Here is a 27926-nt window from a genome sequence, read left to right on the forward strand (position 1 = left end):
CCCCAGGGACCCGGGTTCAATTCCAGCCTCGGGTCACTGTCTCTGTGGAGTTTGCACACGTTCTCCCCGTGTCTGCGTGCGTTTCCTCCAGGTGCTCCGGTTTCCTCCTGCATTCCAAAAATGTGCAGGTTAGGTGGATTGGCCACATTAAATTGCCCCTTAGTGTCCTAAGATGTCCATGTTAGGATGATTAGCAAGGTAAATATGTGGGATTACAGACCTGGGTAAGACACTCCGTCAGAAAGTCAGTGCAGACCCAATGGGCCGAATGGCCTCCTTCTGCACTGTAGGGATTCCAACATGCCCGGCTCGTCAGCTTAAAAGTCCACTGATGGGGAAACTTCCAGAAACAACAATTTGGGACAAACTCAATGTGGGCCAATTAAGGAAAGCCGGCATGGATTTACTAAGGAAAAATAATGCTTTACTAAGTGACTAGAGCTTTTTTGAAGGTGTAACAGAGAGGATCGATGAGGGCAATGCTGTTGATATGGTGTACCTGGACTTTCAAAAGGCATTTGATAAAGTGCCACACAACAGACTAGTGACTAACGTTATAGCTCATGGAATAACAGGGACAGTTGCAACATGGGTACAGAGTTGGTTGAGCAGCAGGAATTTTGATTTGATTTGATTTATTGTCACATGTATTAACATACAGTGAAAAGGATTGTTCCTTGTGCGTTATACGGACAAAACATACCGTTCATAGAGAAGGAAACAAGAGAATGCAGAATGTAGTGTTACAGTCATAGCTAGGGTGTAGAGAAAGATCAACTTAATGTAAGGTAAGTCCATTCAAAAGTCTGACGGCAGCAGGGAAGAAGCTGTTCTTGAGTCGGTTGGTACGTGACCTCAGACTTTTGTATCTTTTTCCCGATGGAAGAAGGTGGAAGAGAGAATGTCCAGGGTGCGTGGGGTCCTTAATTATGCTGGCTGTTTTGCCGAGGCAGCGGGAAGTATAGACAGAGTCAGTGGATGGGGGCTGGTTTGCGTGATGGATTGGGCTACATTCATGACCTTTTGTAGTTCCTTGCGGACTTGGGCAGAGCAGGGGCCATACCAAGCTGTGATACAACCAGAAAGAATGCTTTCTATGGTGCATCTGTAAAAGTTGGTGAGAGTCGTAGCTGACATGCTAAATTTTCTTAGTCGTCTGAGAAAGTAGAGGCGTTGGTGGGCTTTCTTAACTATAGTGTCGGCATGGGGGGGGGAACCAGGACAGGTTGTTGGTGACCTGGACACCCAAACAGGGAGTAGTACGAATAGATGAAATAGGAGCAGAAGTAGACCAATCGGGCCATCGAGCCTGCTCCACGATTCAATAAATCATGGCTGACTTGTGTCTGACTCGAATTCTACATTCCCATCTACTCTGAAAACCTTTGATTCACTTGCCTAACGAGAATCTATCTATCTTTTATTTAAGAATCTGTCTATCCCTGTCTTAAAAATATTCAATAAACCCACCTCCATTGTCTTCTGAGGCAATCCTCTGAGAGAAAGAATTTCTCCTCACTCTGTCCGAAAAAGGAAACCTCTAATTTCAAAACAGGACCCTCTGGCTCTAGACTCATCCATGAGGGGAAACATCATTCCCATATCCACCTTGTCAAGACCATTCAGGATCTTATACATGTGAATCGAGTCACCCCTCGCTCCTCTAGACTCGAGTGGAAACAAGCCCAGTATGTCTGATGCGCGTTATCACACACGAGGCTTGAGATGCTCAGGAAATAAAGGCTTTTATTTGCTGTAACAACGAAGCTACTAATTATATACACGATCCCAGACTGAGGGGTCCCAGACAGAGCAGTGACCTTTATACCTCTCCCAGGAGGCGGAGCCCGACTGGGATGTACCACAATAACTATAATACAAGGTGTAACAGCCCAACCCTAACCCCAACAGCAACAAGTAGAACAACCCATCCCTAACCCCAACAGCAACATATATACATACTTGTAGTACTGGCCAGACCCTGGCTCAGTACTATCTAGTGGGAACCAACGATGGTTCACCACAATGTCTAAACTTTCCTCATAGGACAACCCACTCATTCCAAATCTCAGTCTTCTCTGAGAAGTAAACTTCTCTGAACTACCTCCAACACATTAACAGCCTTCCTTAAATAAGGAGACCAAAACTGCAGACAATATTTGAGATGTGGTCTCACCAATGCCCTGTATAACTGAAGTATAACATCTGTACTTTTATAACCAAAAGTGAAAACGCTGTAAAATCTCAGCAGGTCTGGCAGCATCTGTAAGGAGAGAAAAGAGCTGACGTTTTGAGTCCAGATGACCCTCAGTGTAGCCGAACATGCGCCGGAGTGTGGCGACTAAGAGATTTTCGCAGTAACTTCATTGCGGTGTTAATGTAAGCCTACTTGCGACACCATAAAATGTTGGTTAGGCCACATTTGGAATACTATGTCCAATTCTGGTCACCACACTACCAGAAGGACGTGGAGGCTTTGGAGGGAATACAGAAAGGGTTTACCAGGATGTTGCCTGGTATGGAGGGCATTAGCTATGAGGAGAGATTGAATAAACTGGGATTGTTCTCCCTGGAAAGATGGAAGTGACCTGATAGAAGTTTATAAAATTATGAGGGGTATAGATAGGGTGAACAGTTGGAAGCTTTTCCCCAGGGCAGAAATGACAATCACAAGGGGTCACAAGTTCAAGGTAAGGGGGGAAAGGTTCAGTAGAGATGTGCGGGGAAAGTTTTTTACACAGAGGGTGGTGGGGGCCTGGAATGCACTGTCAAGTGAGGTGGTTGAGGCAGATACATTAGGATTATTTAAGATTTATCTGGATAGACACATGAACAGGAGGGGAATAGAGGGATACAGGCGGTTGGTCTGGATAGGGCAACATGATCAGCGCAGGCTTGATGGGCCGAACGGCCTGTTCCTGTGCTGTACTGTTCTTTGTACTAATAGATAAACTTTATATTTCTAGTTAGCTTCCTCTCATACTCTGATTTCTTTCTCATGCTTAATTATTTAGCCATTTTCTGCTGTCCTTTAAATTCTGACCAATCATCTGACCTTTCACACATCTTTGCACAGTTATACGCTTTTTCCTTAACTTCAGGAGGATACAAATAAGTTTTAAAGTTTATTTATTCGTGTCACAAGTAGGCTTATATTCACACTGCAATGCAATTACTGTGAAAATCCCCTAGTCGCCACACTCCGGCGCCTGTTCGGGTACACTGAGGGAGAATGTAGCATGGTCAATGCACCTAACCAGCACATCTTTCGGACTGCGGGAGGAAACTGGAGGACCCGGAGGAAACCCACACAGACACGGGGAGAGCGTGCAGACTCCACACAGTCATCCAAGCCAGGAATCGAACCCGGGTTCCTGGCTCTGAGAGGCAGCAGTGCTAACCACTGTGCCACTGTGCCGCCCCCATAAGTCTTCCCCTCCCCTCAGCATCCAAATTGTTAATTATTAGTTAGCTGCTGTTGCTGAGCGGTTAGCTATTTGTGTTATCCATTTGTCCTCTGCAAGATGAAAGGGTGCAGAGGAGATTTACAAGGATGTTGCCTGGATTGAGTGGCATGCCTTATGAGGATAGGCTGAGGGAGCTCGGTCTTTTCTCCTTGGAGAGACGAAGGATGAGAGGAGACCTAATAGAGGTGTATAAGATGTTGAGAGGCATAGATCGGGTGGACTCTCAGAGGCTTTTTCCCAGGGTGGAAATGTCTGCTACGAGAGGACACAGGTTTAAGGTGCTGGGGGGTAGGTACAGGGGAGACGTTAGGGGTAAGTTTTTCACACAGAGGGTGGTGGGCGAGTGGAATCGGCTGCCGTCAGTGGTGGTGGAGGCGAACTCAATAGGGTCTTTTAAGAGACTCCTGGATAAGTACATGGAGCTTAATAGGATGGAGGGTTATAGGTAGGTCTAGAAGGTAGGGATGTGTTCGGCACAACTTGTGGGGCCGAAGGGCCTGTTTGTGCTGTAGTTTTTCTATGTTTCTATATGCTTTCCCTAACCACTTTACTTAACTATAGATCATGGTTAATGGATGCTTTTTTAGTAAAGGAAGATTTTGTAGTGGAGTTCCCCAGGGGTCAGTATTGGGATCCCCCCCGATCCTGTGGCGTGTTTTGAGGTGGCCTACTATTTAGCTGCTGTCAATGGGTTTTCCCATTGGATGCACCCTCTGTCGCTGGGGAAATCATCAGTGGGACCGGAGCATCCCGCTGGTGGAAACCAGAACATTTTGGCAATTCCTGTCCTATATCTTGGTGTACAGAGCATAATTTCAAGGTTTGCGGATGAAACAAAACTCAGAAGACCATAAGACCATAAGACATAGGAGCAGAATTAGGCCACTCGGCCCATCGACTCTGCTCTGCCATTTGGTCATGGCTGATATTTTTCTCATCCCCATTCTCCTGCCTTTTCTCCATAACCCGTGATCCCCTTATTAATCAAGAACCTATCTATCTCTGTCTTAAAGACACTCAATGACCTGGTCTCCACAGCCTTCTGCGGCAAAGAGTTCCACAGATTCACCACTCTCTGACTGAAGAAATTCCTCCTCATCTCTGTTTTAAAGGATCGTCCCTTTAGCCTGAGGTTGTGCCTCTGGTTCTAGATTTTCCTACTCGTGGAAACATCTTCTCCAAGTCCACTTTATCCAGGCCTCGCAGTATCCTGTAAGTTTCAATAAGATTCCCCCTCATCCTTCTAAACTCCAACAAGTACAGACCCAGAGTTCCTCATACGACAAGCTCTTCATTCCAGGGATCATTCTTGTGAACCTCCTCTGGACCCTTTCCAAGGCCAGCACATCCTTCCTTAGAGACGGGGCCCAAAACTACCCACAATACTCCAAACGGGGTCCGACCAGAGAATTGTGAACTGTGAGGAGGAATGTGTAGAACATCAAAAGGACAAGTTGGCGGGGCAGGTGGACAGATGAGTTTTGAAGTTCAATGCAGAGAAATGTGAGGCGAGACACTTTGGTGGAAAGAACATGGTCAGACAATATCAAAGAGTGACAATATAAAAAAGTACCTCCGAAAGGGGATACAGGAGCAGAGGGACCTGGGTGTACTGAGGAGAACCTGGGGAGCACAGGTTCAAGGTGAGAGGGGGAGAGTTTAAGGGAGATATGCGGGGGAAGTTTTTCACACAGAGAGTGGTGGGTGCCTGGAACACGCTGCCAGAGGAGGTGATGGAAGCGGGCACATTAGCAACATTTAAGAGGCATCTGGATGGGTACATGAATAGGGAGGGAATAGAGGGACATGGACCGAGTAAGGGCAGGAGGTTATTTTTTTAGTTTAGTTAGGACATCCTGATCAGCACGGGCTTGGAGGGCTGAATGGCTTGTTCCTGTGCTATACCATTCTTTGTTCTTTCTTTGTTTCTTGGTCTATATGTGCATAATTCATTGAGGATGCCACAGGGCTTTGATCAAACTTGCGGCAGTAAACTGTTCAGATTTCTTCCTGGGATTTGATGAGAATTCCCATGGGGATTTCAGGATTTCCCGCAGCAATTTGATTGGATTTTCTTCAGGGATTTGACCAGGTTGTCTGTAGCATTGCTATGGGGAGGCGATGGCCTTGTGGCATTATCATTAGACTATGAATCCAGAAACTCAGCTAATGTTCTGGGGACCCCGGTTCAAATCCCGCCACGGCCAGATGGGGGAATTTGAATTCAATAAGGAAAAAATATCTGGAATTAAGAATCTACTGATGACCATGGAACCATTGTCGGGTGAACCCATCTGGGTTAGAACATAGAAAACTACAGCACAAAACAGGCCCTTCGGCCCCATAAGTTGGGCCGAACATATCCCTACCTTTTAGGCCTACCTATAACCCTCCATCCTATTAAGTCCCATGTACTCATCCAGGAGTCTCTTAAAAGACCCTATTGAGTTTGCCTCCACCACCACTGACGGCAGCCGATTCCACTCGCCCACCACCCTCTGTGTGAAAAACTTCCTCCTAACATTTCCCCTGTACCTACCCCCCAGCACCTTAAACCTGTGTCCTCTCGTAGCAGCCATTTCCACCCTGGGAAAAAGCCTCTGAGAGTCCACCCGATCTATGCCTCTCAACATCTTATATACCTCTATTAGGTCTCCTCTCATCCTACGTCTCTCCAAGGAGAAAAGACCGAGCTCCCTCAGCCTATCCTCATAAGGCATGCCACTCAATCCAGGCAACATCCTTGTAAATCTCCTCTGCACCCTTTCAATCTTTTCCACATCCATCCTGTAATGAGGCGACCAGAACTGAGCACAGTACTCCAAGTGGGGTCTGACGAGGGTCTTATATAGCTGCATCATTATCCCCGGACTCCTAAACACAATCCCTTGATTGATAAAGGCCAGCACACCATATGCCTTCTTAACCACCTCCTCCACCTGTGGGGCCGATTTTAGAGTCCTATGGACCCGGACCCCAAGGTCCTTCTGATCCTCTACCGTACTAAGAGTCTTTCCCTTTATATTGTACTCCTTCATCCCATTCGACCTGCCAAAATGGACCACTACGCATTTATCTGGGTTGAAGTCCATCTGCCACTTCTCTGCCCAGTCTTCCATCCTATCTATGTCCCTCTGTAACTTCTGGCATCCCTCCAGACTATCCACAACCCCACCAACCTTCGTGTCGTCGGCAAACTTACCAACCCATCCCTCCACTTCCTCATCCAGGTCATTTATGAAAATGACAAACAGCAAGGGTCCCAGAACAGATCCCTGGGGCACACCACTGGTGACCGACCTCCAATTAGAAAAAGACCCATCTATACACACTCTCTGCCTCCTTTGGGCAAGCCAGTTTTGGATCCACAGGGCCGCAGCCCCTTGGATCCCATGCCCTCTCACTTTTTCGAGAAGCCTTGCATGGGGGACCTTATCGAACGCCTTGCTAAAATCCATTTAAACCACATCTACCGCTTTCCCTTCACCAATGTGTTTAGTCACATTTTCGAAGAAAATGTCCTGTAGGGAAGGAAATCTGCCATCCTTACCTGGTGTGGCCTACATGTCACTCCAGAGCCACAGCAATGTGTGGTTGAAATCAACTGCCCTCTGAACAAGAGCAGCTACAGATGGGCAATAAATGCTGGCCAGCCAGCGACGCCCATGTCCCACAAATGTATAAAATAAGATGTGGTAAAATGGATTGTCCACTCAAACGTGCATGATTTTCACTCCACTAAAATTGGATGGGCTGAATGGCCTCCCTCAATCTTGCACAAACCTTCCAGAATATTCCACAATCTCTTCCGTAGCCCATCTATGAAATGTTGCAGCCCCTGCGACAGCATTTAGGCCCCAAACCACTTACCGATTAAAGACTGAAGGTCAATGTCTGTTTTTCTTCCTGCCCTTTCATTCAAGGTGACGTACAGAGATTAAACATGCTCCCATATTTTTAAAAAGGTACTTATAGCGCTGAAAGCGTTACCCAGGCAACAGAGAACATTCCGGATGATATAATGGCTCAGCTGTGGTTGTTGAAGGTGAGCACTTTAGATTCTTTCTCCATCCCCCTACCCTTCACTCCTATAATGAACAGAATCTTTCTGAGAGGAATATTTGACAATGAAACATTTGTGTTCAGAAAAGGGATGAATCCGGCCTTGTGAAAGATTTTAATCTCCATACAATACGAAACATGGCGCTGTGAATCAAGACAACAATCTTCAATCCAGTTGCTGTTCCTACGCTAACCCATATGAAACATAAGTGCAAAATCCTGTGGATACTGGAAACCTGAAATTAAAAGAAAAACAAAATTCCCAGTTTCCCGCCCTGACACACTGGCTGGAATTTTCCAGCCCTTTGTTTCCACTAGTAGGAGAGACTAGGCTCCGAGGGAAAAGCCTCAGAGTAAAGGGACGGCCCTTTAGAACCGAGATGAGGAGGAATTTCTTCAGCCAGAGAGTGGTGAATCTGTGGAATCATTGCCGCAGAGGGCTGTGGAGGCCAGGTCATTGAGTGTCTTTAAGACAGAGATAGATAGGTTCTTGATTGGGAAGGGGGTCAAAGGTTAGGGTGAAAAGGCGGGAGAATGGGGTTGAGAAACTTATCAACCATGATTGAATGGCGGAGCAGACTCGATGGGCCGAATGGCCTAATTCTGCTCCTACATCTTATGGTTCTATGGTCGAGGATGGAGGGATCTTCCCATCCCTGCCAACGGAGATTACAATGGTTCACCTGGGGTGCGGCGGGGGCGAGGTTGGAAAACTTTGGCCATTGGCCGGTATTTTGCGACCTCACTCGGGCGAGGCTTGTAAAATCCCGCCCGAGGCCAACGGAGAATTCCGTTCTGCGAGCTGCGCCCGCCCCGATTCCAGGGGCAGGCGTGGCGGTAAAATTCCTGAAATTGATTCTATTTTTCTCCACCGATGCTGTCTCACATGTTGAGTTTCTCCAGCATTTTTTTTTTGTTTTTTCTTTTAACCTCATCTGAGAAATTGCTGCCAACCCTTAACAGCAGACAATGTATCTCTGTGAGAGAGTGTCAGCAGCAGCTGCCCTGACTGCCAGGGTTTGTTAAAACAAAATCCCTACTTAAAAAGGAAAAGGTTCAGCTTTCAAACAATTTATGTTTCATGGCTGCCCTTCACTGAGTGAACAGCGTTCACATGGAAACTTGTTTGTACAGGAGAGAACGCACGGTGCTTTGCACGTGTTACTGGATTTAAGGATCTGAGTTGTTAGACAGCCTGCTTTGGGGTGATAAAGTATTACAGAGTATTTACAACACAGAATCAACCCTTTCAGCCCAACAAATGCAAGTCTGTCTTTATGTTCTGTACGAGCCTCCTCCTACCCTATTTCATCTCACCCCATCAACATATTCTTCTATTCCTCCATTCCTCACACACTTATTTAGCATCCCCATAAATATTTCCATGCCAGTTGCCTCAACCACTCCTTGACGCAAAAAATCCCACTTTATAAAATGGAATGGACTGCCTGCAGTGATAGTGGAGTCAGACACTTTAGGAACATTTAAGCGGTTATTGGATAGGCACATGGAGCACACCAGGATGATAGGGAGTGGGATAGCTTGATCTTGGTTTCAGATAAAGCTCGGCACAACATCGTGGGCCGAAGGGCCTGTTCTGTGCTGTACTGTTCTATGTTCTATGTTCTATAACCGGGCTCTGGGTAAAGATGTTTCTCCTGAATTTGTGGTTGGATTTATTAACGACGGTGAATGAATAAAATAAAACACTCTCAGATATTGGGTCTCGGACCTCAACATTATCCTAGAATCCCTACAGTGCAGAAGGAGGCCATTCGGCCCATCGAGTCTGCACCAACAACAATCCCACTCAGATCCTATACCTGTAACCCCACGTTTTTACCCTCGCTAGTCCCCCTGACACTAAGGGGCAATTTAGCACGGCCAATCCACCTAACCCGCACATCTATGGACTGTGGGAGGAAAGTCCAGGTTTTGAAGCAGTCCATGTCCATATTCAGCAAGACCTGAATAACAAAGCCACACAAGAGCCAGGCAATGAATATCTCAAACAAGAGAGTGTCTGAATAACTCTCCTTGACATTCAATGGCATAACCATTGCTGAATCCATCAATATCAACATTGCAGGGGTCATCATTGACCAGAAACTGAACTGGACCCACCGTATAAATGAGGTGGCTACAATAGCAGGTCAGAGGAATTCTGTGGGTCAGAGGAATTCTGTAACTCACCTCCTGATTACCCAAAGCCTGTCCACCATCTACAAGATACAAGTCAGGAGTGTGATGGAATACTTTCCACTTGCTTGATGCAGCTCAAGAAGCTTGACACCATCCAGGACAAAGCAGCCCACTCGATTGGGACCCCATCCACCATCTTCAACATTCACTCCACTGGCATTCACTGGCATCAGTGTGTGCCAGCTGTAAATCCCACTGCAGCAACTTGGCAAGGCTCCTTCAACAGATAAATTCCAAAATTGCACTGTCTACCAGCCAGAAGGACAAGGGCAGCAGATACCTGGGAACACCGCCACCTGCAAGTTCCCCTCCAAGCCACTCACCATCCTGACTTGGAAATATATCGCCGTTCCTTCACTGTCGCTGGGTCAAATTTTTTTTATTCATTCGTGGGACACGGGCGTCGCTGGCTGGCCAGCATTTATTGCCCACCCCTAGTTGCCCTTGGAGGGCAGCTGAGAGTCAACCACATTGCTGTGGCTCTGGAGTCACATGTAGGCCTGACCGGGTAAAGACGGCAGATTTCCTTCCCTAAAGGACATTAGTGAAAAATCCTGGAACCTTCTCCCTAACAGCACAGTGAGTGTATCTATACCTCAAGGAACTGCTGTGGTTCAAGAGGCAGCTCACCACCACCTTCTCGGGGGCAATTACAATAGACAATATATGTTGGCATTGCCAATGATACTCAATTAGCAAGCATAAATAACTTTAATAATATATCCTGCCTTTCCACTGTATTCTGACAAAGATTCAGTGGGGATTTGATTTGATTCATTATTGTCACATGTTTCAGTATACAGTGAAACGTACTGTTTCTTGCGTGCTATACAGACAAAGCATACCGTTCATAGAGAAGGAAATGAGAGAGTGCAGAATGTAGTGCTAAAGTCATAACTAGGATGTAGGGAAAGATCAACTTAGTGCGAGGTAGGTCCATTCAAAAGTCTGATGGCAGCAGGGAAGAAAATGTTCTTAAGTTGGTTGGTACGTGACCTCAGACTTTTGTATTTTTTTCCCGACGGAAGAAGGTGGAAGAGAGAATGTCCAGGGTGCGTGGGGTCCTTAATTATGCTGGCTGCTTTGCCGAGGCAGCGGGAAGTGTAGATAGAGTCAATGGATGGGAGGCTGGTTTGTGTGATGGATTGGGCTACATTCACGATCTTTTGTAGTTCCTTGCGGTATTGGGCAGAGCAGGAGCCATACCAAGCTGTGATACAACCAGAAAGAATGCTTTCTATGGTGCATCTGTAAACATTGATGAGAGTCGTAGCTGACATGCCAAATTTCCTTAGTCTTCTGAGAAAGTAGAAGTGTTGGTGGACTTTCTTAACTATAGTGTCGGCATGGGGGGACCAGGACAGGTTGTTGGTGATCTGGACATCTGAAAACTTGAAGCTTTTGACCATTTCTACTTGGTCCCCGTTGATGTAGACAGGGGCATGTTCTCCACTATGCTTCCTGGAGTCGATGACAATCTCCTTCGTAATAAATGTTGGCATTGCTAATGATGCCCATTGAGCAAGGATAAATAACTTTAATAATAGGTGTGGCATGGTGGCGCAGTGGTTAGCACTGCTGCCTCACAGCGCCAGGGACCCGGGTTCAATTCTGGCCTCGGGTCACTGTCTGGGCAGAGTTTGCACATTCTCCCCGTGTCTGCGTGGGTTTCCTCCGGGTGCTCCGGTTTCCTCCCACAGTCCAAAGATGTGCGGGTTAGGTGGATTGGCCATGCTAAATTGACCCTAGTGTCAGGGGATTAGCAGGATAATTTTGTGGGGTTACGGGAATAGGACCTGGGTGGGATTGTGGTCGGTACAGACTCAATGGGCCGAATGGCCTCCTTCTGCACTGTAGGGATTCTATGATTCTATGAATCCTGCCTTTCCACTGCATCTGACAAAGATTCAGTGGGTCTATATTTCACTCTACACCCAGGCTGTCCGCATTTCTCAGCAAAAACCCTTGTCTGCTCCCTCTTTGATTTGAGTTGATTTATTATTGTCACATGTATTGGGATACAGTGAAAAGTATTGTTTCCTGCGCACTACACAGACAAAGCATACCGTTCATAGGGAAGGAAGTGAGAGAGTGCAGAAGGTAGTGTTACAGTCATAGCTAGGGTATACGGGCGGCACGGTAGCACAGTGGTTAGCACTGCTGCTTCACAGCTCCAGGGACCTGGGTTCGATTCCCGGCTTGGGTCGCTGTCTGTGTGGAGTTTGCACATTCTCCTCGTGTCTGTGTCGGTTTCCTCCGGGTGCTCCGGTTTCCTCCCACAGTCCAAAGTTGTGCGGGTTAGGTTGATTAGTCATGTTTTTAAAAAAAATTGTCCCTTAGAGTCCTGAGATGCGTAGGTTTGAGGGATTAGCGGGTACATATGTGGGGATAGGGCCTGGGTGGGATTGTGGTCAGTGCAGACTCGATGGGCCGAATGGCCTCCTTCCACACTGTCGAGTTTCTATGATTCTATTTCTATAGAGAAAGATCAACTTAGTGCAAGGTAAGTACATTCAAAAGCCTGACAGCAGCAGGGAAGAAGCTGTCCTTGAGTCGGTTGGTACTTGATCTGCACGATTACAGATGTTTAAATGTCTCCTCAAGCCAATAAAGAGCTGATCTGCTATGTTCTCAGTTCCGTCGCTCTCCATGCGGCATTCTGGGCAGCAGAGCAGGTTAAAGGCAAAGTACTGCGGATGCTGGAATCTGAACCAAAAAACCCCAGAAAATACTGGAAAATCTCAGCAAGTCTGGCAGCATCTGTGGGGAGAGAATAGTGGCAACGTTTTGAGTCTGGATGACCCTTTATAATTGGGCATCATTGGCAATGCCAACATTTGTTGTCTATTGTAATTGCCCCCGAGAGGGTGGTGGCCAGATGCCTCTTGAGCCACAGCAGTTCCTTGAGGTATAGATACACCCACTGTGCTGTTAGGGAGAAGGTTCCAGAAGTTTTCACTCATGTCCTTTATACACTTAATGACTATTGGCACTATTTTATAATGACTACTTGCATTTGCTGTTTTCTTTATATCTTGGGAGCCTGCAAACTCATTCTTCGTTGTATTTGTGCACTATGCAATGACAATAAAGTTGAATTAAATTGAACTATCGGAGCTGAAGGCAAAGGAAATCAGACAAGATTTGTACTGTGGGGCGGGGGGGGATGTTGGAATTGGACAAAGGGAATGTAAATGCTAACGATAAAGGCTGAGAATTGGAGCAGGTTACATTGCTTCCAATCTGCAACAACAACGCAACAGGGATATCCAGAGTTAGCAAGAATGTGATCATTTCCCCCACCTTCCATTACCTCTCCTGCCGCAGCCTAAATACTCCAGCAGTGGCAAACGCTAGACTCCTGGACATCAGGCAGCTGCACCACAACCCAGACTCAGTCGGTGGCCGAGGCTTTTTGAAAGTCAAGAAGACATGATCATGGAAATAGAAACTGCTGGGTATTCTCAGCAGGACAGGGAGAATCTCCACTTAGAAGCAGACAAGTTAACGCTTCCGATGCGCAGGCTCTTGAGGAGATTGTGTTGGGATATCAGTGGTGAGATCACAAATTGCCCGTTCGACTAATGAGTCTCCCAGCAGGAGCGGCTCAGCAAGTACTGGTTAACTCTGCGTGTAACCTCGGTACATGAGATAGGATCCAGACAAGACACTATCCAGCAGGACCTCTGTCGGAAGAGGTAGTGTGACAAACTGTGCCACTAGTGTTCCAGCCAGTGCTTTTAGCCTTTGAGGTCTTGGTCTATGATGTGGGGTAAATGTGTGCCATGAGGACATTATAAACTGCAAATATGGAGAGAAGTCAGCCGTACTGTATTTCCACCCATAATAAGTTCATAAGTTCATAAGGTATAGGAGCAGAATTAGGCCAGTCGGTCCATCGAGTCCGCTCCGCCATTCGATCATGGCTGATGTGCTCCTCATCCCCATTTTCCTGCCTTCTCCCCATAACCCTTCAACCCATTACCAATTAAAAATCTGTTTAACGTCTGCTTAAATTTACTCACTGTCCCAGCATCCACCGCACTTTGGGGCAGCGAATTCCACAGATTCACAACCCTTTGGGAGAAGTAGTTTCTCCTCAACTCTGTTTTAAATTTGCTACCCCTTATCCTAAGACTATAACCTCTTGTCCTAGAATGCCCCACAAGAGGAAGCATCCACTCCACGTCTACTTTATCCATATCTTTTATCATCTTGTATACCTCAATTTAATCTCCCCCTCATTCTTCTAAATTCCAGAGAGTATTGGCCTAAACTGTTCAATCTCTCTTCATACGACAAACCCCTCATCTCTGTAATCAATCTAGTGAACCTTCTCTGAACTGCTTCCGATCCACTACATCTTTCCTCAAATACGGGGATCAAAACTGTGCACAATACTCCAGCTGCGGCCTTACCAATGCCTTGTATCGTTGCAACAATACTTCCTTACCTTTATATTGTTTATTTATTTAATTAGTCAGCTAGTGTGTGTATTTTTTTGGCCTTTACTTTAACAGCAGTTTTTCAAGTTTAAAGTGAAAACTAGAAGTGGGCAGCAAAGGAGTCTGGGAAGGGTTTTTATTTTAACTTTAAAAGTCAGTTACCTGGGAGGTTCCCCCTCATTGATCCACTGGAGCAAGCTGAGAGGGGTGTTTGAAAGCAGCAGTGCTGGTAAGAGATTAATTGGATTAATTGAATTGTTTATTTATTTAATTAGTCAGCTAGTGTGTGTATTTTTTTGGCCTTTACTTTAACAGCAGTTTTTCAAGTTTAAAGTGAAAACTAGAAGTGGGCAGCAAAGGAGTCTGGGAAGGGTTTTTTAAGCGCGTGAAGTATAAAAGGTAGGCTGCAGTATACAGCGGGCAGCGTCGGGAGCGGGCAGTGTAGTGTGTGGGAAGCAGAGTGTGAGCTATAAGACTTTGGCTCACAGGGCTTAGGCAGAAAGGGCGAGCAGGGGTGAGTTGAATTCATTTTTGCACTTTCTACCTGGTACTGGCAAGGTATCTCGAGGGGATGGGTGTGCAGGCAGTACAATGTTCCTCTTGCACTATGTTTGAGGTGAGGGACGACGACAGTGTCCCTACTGATTACACCTGTGGGAAGTGCACCCATCTGCAGCTCCTCCAAAACCGTGTTAGGGAACTGGAGCTGGAGTTGGAGGAACTTAGGATCATCAGGGACGCAGAGATGGCCATAGACAGAAGCTTTAGGAATACAGTTACTCCGAGGATTGAAAACAGATGGGTGACGGTGAGAGGGGCTGGGAGGAAGCAGTCCGTGCAGGGATCCCCGGTGGTCGTTCCCCTTAGCAACAAGTATTCCGCTTTGGATACGGTTGAGGGGGATGACATACCAGTGGTGAGCCGCAGTGAGAGGATCTCCAGCACTGTGTCCGTCTCTGTGGCTCGGGAGGGAAAGGGGGAGAGCGGGAGGGCGATAGTTATTGGGGACTCGTTAGTTAGAGGGATAGATAGGAGGTTCTGTGGCAGCAAAAGAGACTCACGGATGGTATGTTGCCTACCGGATGCCAAGGTCCGTGATGTCTCAGACCGTGTTTTCCAGATTCTGAAGGGGGAGGGGAAACAGTCACAAGTCGTGGTGCACATTGGTACCAATGACATAGGTAAGAGAAGGGACGGGGATTTAAAGCAGGAATTTCTGGAGCTGGGCTGGAAGCTGAGAGCCAAGACGAAACATGTGGTCATCTCTGGTACGTTGCCGGTACCACGTGATAGCGAGTTGAGGAACAGGGAGAGAGTGCAGTTGAATATGTGGTTGCAGGGATGGTGTAGGAGGGAGGGTTTCAGATACATGGATAATTGGAACACGTTCTGGGGAAGGTGGGACCTGTACAAACAGGACGGGGTGCACCTGAACCAGAGGGGCACCAATATCCTCGGAGGGAAATTTGTTACGGCTCTTCAGGGGGGTTTAAACTAATTTGTCAGGGGAGTGGGAAAGGGAGTTGTAGTCCAGAAGTCAGTGAGGGTGGTGAGGTATTGGGGAAGGTATCAGGGTCAAGGGTGGGTACTGGTAGACAGGAAGGTGGGTTGAAGTGTGTCTACTTCAATGCAAGGAGCATCCGGAACAAGGTAGATGAACTTGGGGCGTGGATTGGTACTTGGGACTACGATGTTGTGGCCATTACGGAGACGTGGGTAGAACAAGGACAGGAATGGTTGTTGGACGTTCCGGGGTATAGATGTTTCACTAAGTGTAGGGAAGCTGGTAAAAGAGGTGGAGGAGTGGCATTGTTAATCAAGGATAGTTTAACGGCTGCGGAAAGGCACTTCGTGGGGGATCTGCACACTGAGGTAATATGGGCTGAAGTTAGAAATAGGAAAGGAGCAGTCACGTTGCTAGGAGTTTACTATAGGCCCCCAAATAGTAATAGAGATGTGGAGGAAGAAATTGCTAAGCAGATTATGGATATGTGTGGGGGTCACAGGGTAGTTGTCATGGGGGACTTTAACTTTCCAAATATTGATTGGAACCTTTGTAGGTCAAATAGTTTGGATGGGGCAGTTTTTGTGCAGTGTGTGCGGGAGGGTTTCCTGACACAATATGTGGATGGGCCGACTAGAGGTGAGGCCACAGTGGATTTGGTACTGGGAAATGAACCGGGCCAAGTGTTAGATTTGGTTGTGGGAGAGCAATTTGGAGATAGTGACCACAATTCGGTGTCTTTTGTTATTGCAATGGAGAGGGATAGGGCCGTACGGCAGGGCAAGGTTTACAATTGGGGGAGGGGTAATTATGATGCGATTAGGCAAGAATTAGGGGGCATAAGTTGGGAACAGAAACTGTCAGAGAAAGGAACTAATGAAAAGTGGAATTTTTTCAAGGAACAAATACTGGATGTCCTTGATAGGTATGTTCCTGTCAGGCAGGGAGGAAATGGCCGAGTGAGGGAACCATGGTTCACAAAAGAGGTGGAATGTCTTGTGAAAAGGAAGAGGGAAGCTTATGTAGGGATGAGGAAACAAGGTTCAGATGGCTCGATTGAGGGTTACAAGTTAGCAAGGAATGAGCTGAAAAAGGGGCTTAGGAGAGCTAGGAGGGGACATGAGAAGTCCTTGGCGGGTCGGATCAAGGAAAACCCCAAGGCTTTTTACTCTTATGTGAGGAATAAAAGAATGACCAGGGTGAGGTTAGGGCCGGTCAAGGACAGTAGTGGGAACTTGTGTATGGAGTCAGTAGAGATAGGCGAGGTGATGAATGAATACTTTTCTTCAGTGTTCACCAAGGAGAGGGGCCATGTTTTTGAGGAAGAGAAGGTGTCAGAGGCTAATAGGCTGGAGGAAATAGATGTTCGGAGGGAGGATGTACTGGCAGTTTTGAATAAACTGAAGGTCGATAAGTCCCCTGGGCCTGATGAAATGTATCCTAGGATTCTTTGGGAGGCAAGGGATGAGATTGCAGAGCCTTTGGCGTTGATCTTTGGGTCCTCGCTGTCCACGGGGATGGTGCCAGAGGACTGGAGAATGGCGAATGTTGTTCCTCTGTTTAAGAAAGGGAATAGAAATGACCCTGGTAATTATAGACCGGTTAGTCTTACTTCGGTGGTTGGTAAATTGATGGAAAGGGTCCTTAGGGATGGGATTTACGACCATTTAGAAAGATGCGGATTAATCCGAGATAGTCAGCACGGATTCGTGAAGGGCAAGTCGTGCCTCACAAATTTGATAGAATTTTTTGAGGAGGTAACTAAATGTGTTGATGAAGGTAGGGCAGTTGATGTCATATACATGGATTTTAGTAAGGCGTTTGATAAGGTCCCCCATGGTCGGCTTATGATGAAAGTGAGGAGGTGTGGGATAGAGGGAAAGTTGGCCGATTGGATAGGTAACTGGCTGTCTGACCGAAGACAGAGGGTGGTGGTCGATGGAAAATTTTCGGATTGGAGGCAGGTTGCTAGCGGTGTGCCGCAGGGATCAGTGCTTGGTCCTCTGCTCTTTGTGATTTTTATTAATGACTTAGAGGAGGGGGCTGAAGGGTGGATCAGTTAATTTGCTGATGACACCAAGATTGGTGGAGTAGTGGATGAGGTGGAGGGCTGTTGTAGGCTGCAAAGAGACATAGATAGGATGCAAAGCTGGGCTGAAAAATGGCAAATGGAGTTTAATCCTGATAAATGTGAGGTGATTCATTTTGGTATGACAAATTTAAATGTGGATTACAGGGTCAAAGGTACGGTTCTGAAGACTGTGGAGGAACAGAGAGATCTTGGGGTCCATATCCACAGATCTCTAAAGGTTGCCAGTCAAGTGGATAGAGCTGTGAAGAAGGCCTATAGTGTGTTAGCTTTTATTAACAGGGGGTTGGAGTTTAAGAGCCGTGGGGTTATGCTGCAACTGTACAGGACCTTGGTGAGACCACATTTGGAATATTGTGTGCAGTTCTGGTCACCTCACTATAGGAAGGATGTGGAAGCACTGGAAGGAGTGCAGAGGAGATTTACCAGGATGCTGCCTGGTTTGGAGGGTAGGTCATATGAGGAAAGGTTGAGGGAGCTAGGGCTGTTCTCTCTGGAGCGGAGGAGGCTGAGGGGAGACTTAATAGAGGTGTATAAAATGATGAAGGGGATAGATAGAGTGAACGTTCAAAGACTATTTCCTCGGGTGGATGGAGCTATTACAAGGGGGCATAACTATAGGGTTCGTGGTGGGAGATACAGGACGGATATCAGAGGTAAGTTCTTTACGCAGAGAGTGGTTGGGGTGTGGAATGGACTGCCTGCAGTGATAGTGGAGTCAGACACTTTAGAAACATTTAAGCGGTTATTGGATAGGCACATGGAGCACACCAGGATGATAGGGAGTGGGATAGCTTGATCTTGGTTTCAGATAAAGCTCGGCACAACATCGTGGGCCGAAGGGCCTGTTCTGTGCTGTACTGTTCTATGTTCTATGTTCTATATTCTATTCCTTTAGCTATAAATGCCAACATTCCATTCGCTTTATTATCTGCTGTACCTGCGCGCTAGTTTTCTGTGACTCATGAACGAGGACACCCAGATCCCTCTGCACCAGAGCACCCCAAAGTCTCTCCACATTTAGATAATAAGGCGACTTCCCATAATGTGCAGGATTAGTGGTAAGGCCCATCGAGTCTGCACTGACTACAATCCCACCCAGGCCCTATCTCCATAACTCCATCCATTTACCCCAGCTAGTCCCCTGACACTAAGGGGCAATTTAGCACGGCCAATCCAGCTAACCCCCACATCTTTGGATACTGGTTCAAATCCCACTACTGGTTGCTGGTTGAATTTAAATTCAGTTTATAAATCTGGGACTGTATAAAAAAGTGTAGTCTCCGTAATGGCAACACTGACAGCTATTACCAATTCTTGTAAAAACCCATCTGGTAGACTGACATACATTGAGGAAGGATATTTGCCATCCTTACCAGGTCATAAAATCATAGAATCGTACAATCCCTACAGTGCAGAAGAAGCCATTTGACCCATTGAGTCTGCACCGACTCTCTGACAGAGTACCTTACCCAGGCCCTCTCCCCCACCCCAACCCCATGATACCACATATTTACCATGGCTAATCCATCAAATCTACACATTTTGGGACACTAAGGGGCAATTTAACACGGCCAATCCATCTAACCTGCACATCTTTGGAGTGTGAAAGTTAACCAGAGCACCCAGAGGAAACCCATGCAGACACGGTGAGAACGTGCAGACTCCACACAGACAGTCACCCAAGGCCAGGCTTGAACCTGGGTCCCTGGCGCTGTGAGGCAGCAGTGCTAACCACTGAGATTCTCCTTCTGGTTTTCGGCCTCTTGCGAGATTTTACACCCCCGTCGCTATCTATCCCCACGGCAAACAGAGGCACAAAAGTCCTGGCCAAAGTCTCCTCATAGACAGCGGAGAATTGTTGGCCTCCTGCACAATCCTGCTTTTTTGTTTCTTTGGCTGTACAATGTGTCTTTCAAATCAAAGTTGCAGGATGGTTTCATCAGCTAGAACTCTTGAACTCATCCAGTCTCTTAAGGAAGCCTGTTAAAGGCGGTAAAATAAGAAGACTTTCGTGCGTCCCAGTTATCATGACCTGTGGGGAGGTCACGTCTGCTGTTCAGTTGCTTGGCAGATATGCCCACAAAGAGGTCAGCTTCCCAGTGAAGCAGGAACCATATCCAGCAATGACAGAAAGGATTCTCAGCTGCTCTCAGGTAAAGCACTAGAAGGTTTGGGGCGGCACGGTAGCACAGTGGTTAGCACTGCTGCTTCACAGCTCCAGGGTCCCGGGTTCGATTCCCGGCTCGGGTCACTGTCTGTGTGGAGTTTGCACATTCTCCTCGTGTCTGCGTGGGTTTCCTCCAGGTGCTCTGGTTTCCTCCCACAGTCCAAAGATGTGTGGGTTAGGTTGATTGGCCAGGTTAAAAATTGCCCCTTAGAGTCCTGAGATGCGTAGGTTAGAGGGATTAGTGGGTAAATATGTGGGGGTAGGGCCTGGGTGGGATTGTGGTCGGTGCAGACTCGATGGGCCGAATGGCCTCCTTCTGCACTGTAGGGTTTCTATGATTCTATGATTTCTAAGGTTCTGACAGACACTTTGCTAGTATTAGGTACTTTGTTTCTTCTTGCTCCTCAGACAATTTCAAAGTGCTTGCTGCTGCTGCAGAATGTCCCACACTCAAGGCACTTGGATTTGATTTGAGTTTGATTTGATTTATTATTGTCACATGTATTAGTATACAGTGAAAAGTATTGTTTCCTGCGCGCTATACAGACAAAGTATACCGTTCAGAAGGAAAGGAGAGAGTGCAGAATGTAGTGTTACAGTCATAGCTAGAGTGTAGAGAAAGATCAACTTAGTGCAAAGTAGGACCATTCAAAAGTCTGACAGCAGCAGGAAAGAAGCTGTTTTTGAGTCGGTCGGTGTGTGACCTCAGACTTTTGTGACTTTTTCCCGATGGAAGGAGGTGGAAGAGAGAATGTTCAGGGTGCGTGGGGTCCTTAATTATGCACTTCTGGCCATGTACTTATTTGATCAGCAAAGTCCTTCTGGAAATTTCAGTCCAGCAAGTGGGACAGGAGGAAGAGGTAAGGGCAAATAGCTGAGGTGAAGGAAGAGGCGACAGAAGAAAGTTTGTTCAAAGGATGTTGCAGTCTGACAGGTAGTTACTGGGCTCAGGCCCACACACTGTATAGTGTGTCTGATGATATGGGTCTATGTATATGTAAGTGGAAAAATCCTAAAAGGTTAGTAAAGATTTTTAAGCCATTAGACATTAAGACACTGACAGAACTACCAGCATTGAGTTAAATGACTTTAAAGCAGATTTATAAACGAGGCAGTTTACACACATATGGAATGCAGTAGGAGATAATGATTTAAAAACACATATGCTGATATTTTGAATGTATTAATGCATCTTTAAGAATCATTGGTTACTTTAGCCAAGGGCAGTTTGCTGCAAAGCATCATGGTAAAGGGCATTAGGACAGAGCCATGTTCTAAGGGAATATTGAAGCACGTTTTATCAGTAGAGTTTCTAACACTTAATCAGACTTCATGACTAGGGTTTATTTACTGTCCAGATAAGATAGGTATATGCCCAGACATGGAGTCATGTGTTAATCTGGTTTGGGAGTGACCTGAATGGGAGCGTACACTTTAAACGTTGGGGTTGGTGTCTGGTTACTAAGGGATACAGGGAGCTGGGTTAGCCAAAAAGGTAGGAAACATCCGGATTCTAAGGACTAATGAAATGCCATTTGCCAGAGGGTAAGATGCAATTGGCTAAGGTATATGACAGGTATTATTGTTGATTTGTGTATATTGAAGATGATTGATTTAAAGCTAATGAAAGATGGGAGTAATTAATAAGAAAACTTATAATTGATCTGCTTTGAATTGGATATGTCAAATTTCATTGGCGAGGTCTAGCTGGATAATCCCCCTAACCTACACATCTTTGGAGTGTGGGAGGAAACTGGAGCACTCGGAGCAGACACGGGGAGAATGTGCAGACTCCACTCCAGCAGTGTCAGATGCTGTATCTCTCACATCAGTGTGTGTGAACAGATTAGTTATGTTCTCAGGTATATATGTGCAACACTATGATCCAATTAAGGCACATGTTCCACCCTTAGTTGCCGAAATAAAGTCCAGTGCCATTCGAATCTGCAGTCCCACCATTTCACCATTGATCCCAGTGAAGGCTGCAGCAACATCATTGACAACCTGTTCCAAAACCCACCTAATGGCTTCAATCTCAGCTGACATTCTTACAGTGCATTACAATGTAAAGGAGGATGACACGGTGGCGCAGTGGTTAGCACTGCTGGCTCACAGCGCCCAGAGACCCGGGTTCAATTCCGGCCTCAGGTCACTGTCTGTGTGGAGTTGGAACATTCTCCCCCTGTCTGCGTGGGTTTCCTCCGGGTGCTCCAGTTTCCTCCCGCAGTCCAAGGTTGTGCGGCTTAGGTGGATTGGCCATGCTAAATTGCCCCTTAGTGTCAGGGGGATTAGCAGGGTAAATGTGTGGGTTTGCAAGAATCGGGCCCGGGTAGGATTGTGGTCGGTACAGACTCGATTGGCTGAATGGCCTCCTTCTGCACTGTAGGGATTTTATGATTCTATGCACTGTTGGGATTCTATGAGAACTCCACACAGACTGCCACTCAAGGACAGAATTGAACCCAGATCCGTGGAAGTTGTGAGGCAGCAGTGCTAACCACTGTGCCACATGGTGCCCACCTACCCCACAGATGTCCACAATCAGCAAAGTGAGACACAGATCGCAGGCCACCCCCAAATCCAGGCCTTACTCACTGTATCCATGTCACCTGCCAGCTCCTTCACGTCGCCTCACTGCCTCCATTCTTGTGTGTGATCACCAACAGATGCTGTGCAGCCAGTTTTGAGCTGGTTCCGTGACTCCCCCACCACCCCGCAGGCCCTGTAGAGAGGCTGGCTGTGTGCACATGAGGGCTATCTATCCTCTTCACACTTGCCTTGTGACAGGTTAGGTTGATTGGCCATGCTAAAGTGCCCCTTAGTGTCAAGGAGATTAGCAGGGTAAATGTGTGGGGTTACGGGGATAGGGCCTGGGTGGGATTGTTGCTGGTGCAGGCTCGATGGGCCGAATGGCCTCCTTCTGCCCTGTAGGTTCTATGATTCTATGATTACAATGGGGCGATCAAGCAATGATTCTGCCCTTTGAGCGGGTCTGCAATGCAGCCCAACAAAGAGTGTCTGGGTCAGTGGGGATTACAGTTTGCTGCATAATGTTGCCTTGCAACTGAGACAACTTGGACCTTTAGCGTGTTGAGTGAAAGGACAGCGATAGGGTGGAGGATGGCGAAGATGTGGGATCTAGCAGCTGGTGCAGACAGAACGCTTTACAACAAAGAACAGTGCTACCCTAACTGAACTAAAAAAAATCATTCTGCCCTTAGTTGGTCTGTTTTCTTTTGTGGGACATGGGCGTCGCTGGCTGGCCAGCATTTATTGCCCATCCCTAGTTGCCCAGGGTTGGTTGAGAGTCAACCACATTGCTGTGGGTCTGGAGTCACATGTAGGCCAGACTGGGTAAGGATGACAGATTTCCTTCCCTAAAGGACATTAATGAACCGGATGGGTTTTTCCGACAATCAGCAATGGTTTCACGGTCATCAGTAGATTCTCAATTCCAGATACTTTTTATTAAATTCAAATTCCACCATCTGCCGTGGCAGGATTTGAACCCGGGTCCCCAGAACATTAGTTGAGTTTCTGGCTTAATAGTTTAGCAATAATACCACTAGGCCATCACCTCCCTCTATTCCCTCCCTATTCATGTACCCATCCAGATGCCTATTAAATGTTGCTAATGAGCCTGCTTCCACCACCTCCTCTGGCAGCGTGTTCCAGGCACCCACCCCTCTCTGCGTGAGAAACATCTCCTCTTTAATAGCAGCTCTTTGGAAAGTGCCTCAGCTGAACATGTTCTGTTGCACTGCGTTAATGTCTCTCCCTGTCCTTCCACCTGCAAACAAACTGAATCTGTTCAACATTAACATTAATATTTATGTCACCTGACATAGGTCAACAACTACTGCACGAACACTGTAGACACAGATATTTCCCAAAAGATTTATCATTTTACTGGATTGTGTAAGTACCAGCACATTAATTATCAGTCTGGTAAGAGCCCTTAGCATCTGCCTTAAGTATTCTCTTATCCATTCTAATAAATCCAAAAGGGAATTCGGTAGAAACATCTTTATTGAAAGTGTGGAACTTGCTGTCACAAGGAGTAACAAGGTGAATAGTATGGATCGTTCTTCAGGAAACTGGATGTCAAGAGATATTTGGGTAGCACGGTGGCACAGTGGTTAGCACTGCTGCCTCACAGCGCCAGGGACCTGGGTTCGATTCCCGGCTTGGGTCACTGTCTGTGTGGACTCTGCACATTCTCCCCGTCGGTTTCCTCCGGGTGCTCCAGTTTCCTCCCACAGTCTGAAAGATGTGCTGGTTAGATGCATTGGCCGTGCTAAACTCTCCCTCAGTGTACCCAAACAGGCCCAGGAGTGTGGCGACTAGGGGATTTTCACAGTAACTTCATTGCAGTGTTAATGTAAGCCTACTTGTGACACTAATAAATAAACGTAGTTGCTATCTATCGTGCTTCTATGAGGTGCTCTCTCAGTGTTGCAACATGGGAATTGGAAGACTTCTGTGGCTCTCTGAAGAACGCTTGAGAAACTCGTGCTCCATGAGTTGCACACTGCAGATTACCCAGTTCCTCCTCCCCTTCACCTCCAATCCAGTCTGCAATGACCCCAGGCTGGAATACTGTGTGCAGTATTGGTCCCCTTATTTGCGGAAGGATATATTGGCCTTGGAGGGAGTGCAGAGAAGGTTCACCAGGTTGATACCAGAGATGAGGGGTGTTGATTATGAGGAGAGACTGAGCAGATTGGGTTTGTATTCGTTGGAATTTAGAAGGCTGAGGGGGGGATCTTATAGAGACCTATAAGATAATGAAGGGGCTGGATAGGGTGGAGGTGGAGAGATTCTTTCCACTTAGAAAGGAAACTAGAACTAGAAGGCACAGCCTCAAAATAAAGGGGGGTCAGTTTAGGACAGAGTTGACGAGGAACTTCTTCTCTCAGAGGGTGGTGAATCTCTGGAATTCTCTGCCCACTGAAGTGGTGGAGGCTACCTCATTGAATATGTTTAAATCACGGATAGATGGATTCCTGATCGGTAAGGGAATTAGGGGTTATAGGGATCAGGCGGGTAAGTGGAACTGATCCACTTCAAATCAGCCATGATCTTATTGAATGGCGGGGCAGACTCGAGGGGCTAGATGGCCTACTCCTGCTCCTATTTCTTATGTTCTTATGTTCTTATTCATTGTCACCCTTCACCCTGTGGTCCAAATCCCATCTTCATGGGTGGCACGGTGGCACAGTGGTTAGCAGTGCTGCCGCACAGGCCCAGGGTTCAATTCTGGCATTGGGTGACTGTCTGTACGGAGTCTGCACGTTCTCCCTATGTCTGTGTGGGTTTCCTCCAGGTGCTCCAGTTCCCTCCCACACTCCAAAGATGTGCAGGTTAGGTGGATTGGCCATGCTAAATTGCCCCTTCGCGTCCCAAGATATGTAGGTTAGATGGATTAGCCACGGTAAATGTGTGTGGGCTATGGGCATAGGGTGGGGGGGCAGGCCCTAGGTAAGATGTGCTGTCGGAGAGTCGGTGTAGACTCCTAGGGCTGAATGGCTTCCTCCTTCTGCACTAGAGGAATTCTATGATCTGCAATCTAACTGCTGCTTACCCATCTTGTCCTGGAATGACAGGACCAAGATATTCCCAACTTCTCAGTGTGAGAAACTCCAGTTCAAATGCTTTGACTAATCAGTGAGTTCCTATTATAGCCTTGCTCCCAGTCTGTGATGGCCTTCACAATGTACCACTTCCACTCACCATTAATGTTCGGGGTTAATTCAAAGGGTATGGGGAAAAGTGATTGGGGAATTGAATATTTGAGATGTGTCTTCTGTTCTGAACATATCTGTATGTAGGGGGTGGAATCATTGAATCTTACAGTATAGAAGAAAGCCACTCAGCCCATTATGCCAGTGCCAGCCCTTTGAAACCGCCACTTTTTGCTTGATTATTTTCAGCCCTGTAACTAAGCAAACATCCAAAGGGGAAGAATCTGCCCACTCACTGACATATTGGGTGGGATGTTTTGGCCACGCTCGCCCCAAGACCGGAAAATCCCGCCCAAGGTCAACGAACCTTTGCATAGTCTGTCCCCTGCCCGCTGCGATTCCAGTGGCGGGCGGGGTACATAGGAACATAGGACATCACAGCGCAGTACAGGCCCTTCGGCCCTCGATGTTGCGCCGACCAGTAAAACCAATCTAAAGCCCATCTAACCTACACTATTCCAATATCATCCAAATGTTTATCCAATGACCATTTAAATGCCCTTAATGTTGGCGAGTCCACTACTGTTGCAGGCAGGGCATTCCACACCCTTACTACTCTCTGAGTAAAGAATCTACCTCTGACATCTGTCCTATATCTCTCACTGGCAAAATTCTGGCCATTGGGTGCAATTCTATCCGGCCAGTGGAGGTGGTTTTGGAGACGGGGAAAGGTTCAGGGTCAGCACCCCACTGCCTCTCATCTCCAAGCTGCCATGGCAACCAGCAACTCGATGCACGGAGGTCAGCAGCCAAATTGGACAATAAAAGTCTCACTTAGGCCTTATCTTCAGAAGTGATTGGCACTGTCCCAACATTGGATCAGAGATTGGGGTATTGGGAGGAGCCTCCGATGCACCCCTCCCCCCCCTCACCCCCCCTCACCCCCCCCCCCCCCGCCCCAAACCCACAGCCTGGATGATACATAAAGGCTGCCTCCTGAAGGCAGAGCAAGTTAGGGGGCATGGAATACTCCTCCCAATCTCCCAGTGCAGAGACACTGGGATGAGAAGGCCACAGCCGTGACCACAGGCAATCCTATAGAGGGCTGCCTCCTCCACACTGATGGCCCTGACATTTACACCGTGCTGTGTGGACAGCCTCCATTTTGAGGAGCTGTAGACTGTCCAGTGCAGTGGGCCCTCTGACTGGACTTAGAATCATAGAATCCCTACAGTGCAGAAGGAGGCCATTGGCCCATTGGGTCAGCACTGACTCTCCAACAGAGCATCTCACCCAGGCCCTATCCCCGTAACCCCACATATTTACCCCATCAATCGTGGGGAGGCAGTGGCGTAATGGTATTGTCACTGGACTAGTAATCCAGAGACCCAGGGTAATGCTCTGGGGACCCGGGTTCAAATCCCATCATGGCAGGTGGTGAAATTTCAATTCAATAAAAATCTGGAATTAAAAGTTTACTGATGACCATGAAACCATTGTCGATTGTTGGGAAAAACCCATCTGGTTCACTAATGTCCTTCAGGAAAGGAAATCTGCCATCCTTACCTGGTCTGGCTTACATGTGACTCCAGAGCCACAGCAATGTGGTTGATCCTTAACTGCCCCCTCAAGGGCAATTAGGGATGGGCAATAAATGCTGGCCAGCCAGCGACAGCCATATTCCATAGAAAAATAAATTAGTCTAACCTACACATCTTGGGACACTAAGGGACAATTTAGCACAGCCAATCTGCCTAACCGGCACAGCTTTGGAATGTGGGAGGAAACTGGAGCACCCGGAGGAAAAAAGTCAAAGTTTATTTATTAGTGTCACAAGTAGGCCTTACATTGACACTGCAATGAAGTTACTGTGAAATTCCCCTAGTCGCCACACTCCGGCACCTGTTCGGGTACACTGAGGGAGAATTTAGCACGGCCAATGCACCTTACCAGCACGTCTTTCAGACTGTGGGAGGAAACTGGGGCACCTGGAGGAAACCCACGCAGACATGGGGAGACCATGCAAACTCCGCACAGACAGTCACCCGGAATTGAACCCGGGTCTTTGGCGCTGGGAGGGAGCAGTGCTAACCACTTCCCACCTCGGAAGCACTCCTGCCTTCCTTAATTGGACAACAAATGCGGACATGGCCTGTTAATTGGCCACCTCCTGGAAGATTCCAACGGCAGGTGCACCCTTCCTGGGTTGGGATCTGGAAATGTTCCTGGTGCCTGGAATTTTCCAAAGGGCAAAGGACTCTGCCCACCTTGTTTGTACAGTTATTGAAGTTCCCGCCACAAAT

This window comes from Mustelus asterias, chromosome 5 (assembly GCF_964213995.1).
Source record: "Mustelus asterias chromosome 5, sMusAst1.hap1.1, whole genome shotgun sequence".
Taxonomy (NCBI): Eukaryota; Metazoa; Chordata; class Chondrichthyes; order Carcharhiniformes; family Triakidae; genus Mustelus; species Mustelus asterias.